Consider the following 4,302-nt stretch of genomic DNA (forward strand, 5'->3'; position numbering starts at 1 on the left):
ACCACCACCACCACTACCACCACTACTACTACTACTACTAGGAAATGTGTGGCCTTGTAACAATGTTAGAAATCTATGTTCTAATTTCAAAGATCAATTTTGCTTTTCATTGTTGTGGAGTTGGTAAAATAAAGTATCAAGGACTGTGGTTGATGTATTTACTCCCCAACAAAGTGTGTTATTCTGAGAAAGTTAAAACTACTTTTGCTTTTGACCAGAGTGTCAGCTGTGCCTATACAGCTCTAGTTACACTGCATTTCTATTTTCATTTGATTTTGCCCTTCTCTTCTATTGAAGCCTGAATTGTTTGACTGTGTCTTCTTATCATTTCAGAGATCCTCTAAGTTGTTTCTTTGAATCTTTCAGATGCCACTCAACAACTGTGCAGATCCGTCTGTTATCTATGAACCTTGCAACACGTCTAGCCCAGTGAAACTTGTATTTTCTGTATTCTGCTGTTACATCATTCACTCCATTCTGTTTTCAAATACTCTCATTTCAGATATGCCCACAATGATGTTTCTAGCATGGATCTTGTCATGGTCCTTTGCGTCATATCTAGTCACTATTCTTTCTTTTTCACAGTAGCTTGCATCTAACTTGCATATAAGAGTATACGTAGGACTATATTATTGAAAGTGAATGATCCATAAGGTTTTGTTCAGTTGTGCTTTGAACACATCTTTTGATTGAAGGAAGCAAACATCTATTCTGCTTTTACTCTGAACAAGATTTCAGCATTCATGTCTCAGCTTCAATGCTGTCAAGAACTTGATGTAATAAGCCAAGAAATTTTAATAGATTAATATTATAGCTTAAGCAAAGTGAATGGCAATTTTCTAAAAGACTAATTCTGGTAAGAACAAAAAATTGTAGGGGAGGCTGTAAAAGACAATGAAACTCCCAACATAGGTATCATCCAACTATCATTGTTCTTCAGTAATTTCAATAAAAATGATGCTTTTCTATAAGAAGCACAGATATGCCCATCAACTATTCGAAGATTGGGAAAGGATATAGAGACTATGGATTTTATGAAGAAATCCATGGTCCCCACATCAACTTAAGTAAAAACATTCTTGCTAAGTTGGTTGCATAATATAAACACTCCCCAGACCATCATCAAAGCATTTATCAAGGTAAGCTGCAACTGCAGCGCTTCTATTTTGCAGTTCCATTATTTATTTTTCCATGATGATAACTGATAATACAACAGAGTTTAAACAACTGAGTTCTTCAGAGAATTTATTAACGTAGTTTTTCCTCAGCAAGTAATTATTGGGAGCAGTTTCTGCAGTGAAATATATTCTGTGTCTATTTTGTAAATGAAAGTCCGTTTGTTGAACTGGAAGATAGCATTTATAAATAGATAAGTCAAATGTTCTCTAATAGCCACATTCTTATTAATAATTGTTCCATAAAAAACTGTGTGATTTCATCAAGAAAAGCGCATTGTTGGACAGCGAACATTGCTTGCATTGGAACCCTTGTAGACATATAATTTTTTATCCAACTATCATGTGGGCTTTTTTTTTATACTTCTTGTATTTTTCGAGATTAAGATACACTAAGTTCTTCTTTAATCTAAAATATACTCTTCCATCTGGCTGGTAGACTTGCTAGGTCCCTCTTCCAAAATTACTTGTCTGTGATATAAAATACTCCTTCAGTACTGTTCTAACCTCATCTACAAAATTCATATTTTTTTATGTCCAAATGATTTTGAAGACTGTGGAATAAATGATAGTCAGATAAGGCAATGTCCGGAAAATATGGTGAGTGGGGCATTGTTCCCCATTCAAACTGCTCCAGCGTTTGGAATTCATCTTCACTGTATGTGGCTGAGCATTATCCTGATGGAAGACCATCTTTCATCTTGAAACCAAATATTGCCGTTTTTCTTCTAGCGCTGATTTAAGCCACTCAAGCTGCTCACAGTAGATCTCCTTTGTTATCATTTGATTTGGGTTTAAAAGTTCAAAGTGGACTAAACCTTCCATATCCCACCAAACAGATAACAACTGATGTGGGTGAAGTCCTTCTTTAGCCTGGGGTGCTGGTGTTTCTTCTTTCCCAAATCACTGCCTTCGGAGCTTGACATTTTTATAGAGAACCTATTTCTCATCAACAGTCACTATTTGGTCCAAAAAAGGTTCTTTTGTGAGACATGACAGCAAAGAAGAGCATACATTCACATTCTGCGCATGATTAGACATAGTAAGTTTGTGAGGAATCCATTGACCCAATTTGCTGACTTTTCTGATGGCACACAGGTGTCGATGAATGGTGGAATGAACAAATCCAAGTTTCTCTGTAGTTCCTCAACAGTTACAATGGGATTTTGTTCCACCAGGGTTTGAAGGATGTCCTCGTTGAGCTCTACAGATCTTCCAGGACAAGGCCCGTCTTCTAGGCTGTAGTTTCCGGCTCAGAATTTATGGAGCCACTGTTGACACTGGCTTATGCGTATTGTCTGATCTCCATAAACTGCATTAATATTCCTTGCCCTTTCTGTTGCGTTGTTGCCTTTATTGAACTCATAAAGCAAAATATGCCAAATATGCTCCTTTCTGACTTCCATTATAACTTTGGAAAAATAACTGTTAAAATTGAACTGCATTCTTTAAGACTTTCACTAAGAATAAGGACAAGGTAAGATTATTACCTGCTTTTATAGCAAGTTTACGCAGGTAGCTTATCCCGTTCCTCTCTTACTTTTAGTTCATGCAATTGAAAACACTGCATTATTTACGGGAGAACCCAATATTTATGTGTGAGTGTGTGTATGTTTGTGTTTCCTTTTCTTGACGTTGCATGATTGTTGCAAATGAATTTCAATAATTTCCAATATTCCGTGAAAACATGTCTTACCAGCGAGAAATATTACCATTCTTAATTGTTGGCAAAAGGAGGAGCTTTGTTATAAAGAGATGACATTGGTTTCATATTTTGGCACAAGGCCCATAATCTTGGGGAAGCAGGTAAGTTGATTTGACCAACCCCCAGTGCTTAACTGATCCTTATTTTATTCACCCTAAAAGGATGAAGGGCAGTGGGATTTGAACTCAGAATATAAGGATGGATGAAATGCTGCTAAGCATTTTGCCTGGCATGCTAACGGATGCTGCTAGCTTGTTGCCTTATTTATCTTTTGCTTGTTGCAATCATTAGACTGTTAGAGTGTGACCATGCTGTGGCATGAAGTAGTTTTAGTCGAATAAATTGACCCTAGTACTTATTTATTTTAAGTCAGGTATTTATTCTATTGATTCCTTTTGCCAAACCACTAAGCTGGAGAGATGTGAACACACCAACAGTGGTGCCAAGCAATGGTCAAACTCAAACACACACACATGCACACACACACACACATATATATATATATATATATATATATATATATATATATATATAAAACAAAAAATAAATGAGTATATGCATATATACCTACAAGTATGTGCATACCTACGTCTACCTGTATATATAGGTGCATATCTGGGTACAGGACGTTGCAAACAAAACGTAGACAAAAAAATAATAATAACCAGAGTACATAAAACACACAGGCCACATAGAGAACATTTTCCTTCATCAGCTGCCACCATTCTAGCACAGGCGTTTCGAAGAGTTAGCTGGCTTCTTTCAGTTTCCCTCTACCAAATACACCCACAAGGCTATAGTAGAAGACATTTGACCAAAGTGCCATGCAGTGGGATCGAACCTGGAATCATGTGGTTGGGAAGCAAGCTTCTTATACTCCCATGCCTAAAAAAAAAGAGAGTATTAGGAAGAGATGATGATGATGAGGATGAGGATGATGAGTTAGTAATAAAAACAGGATAATGCAGGGAGAGAGAGAGAGAGAGAGAGAGAGAGAGAGAGAGAGAGAGAGAGAGAGAGTAGTGGGAAGATACTGAAGAGGAAAAAAAACAGTTTTACTGATGGATTAAGAAAAATAAGAAAATAACAGAAAAAATAACAAATAGAAAAAGTAAAGAAGATAAACACTGATACTATATTACGTGTATGTATATGTATATATATTATATAGAGAGGGAGATAAAAAACATAGATAGATATGTACATATCTATCTGTCTATGCATATGTGTGTATGTGTGTGTGTGTGCATATATACATGAGGACGAGTCAAAAGTAATGGAAATCTTATTTACATTATTCCCTGATTCACCTTTCTATGTAGATAGAGAGAGAGAGAGAGGGGGAGAGAGAGAGGGAGAGAGAGAGAGAAACGACTTTGATTTTAATGTGCTTGCATGTCAGAGAGAGAGAGAGAGAGAGAG

This window comes from Octopus bimaculoides, chromosome 11 (assembly GCF_001194135.2).
Source record: "Octopus bimaculoides isolate UCB-OBI-ISO-001 chromosome 11, ASM119413v2, whole genome shotgun sequence".
NCBI lineage: Eukaryota > Metazoa > Mollusca > Cephalopoda > Octopoda > Octopodidae > Octopus > Octopus bimaculoides.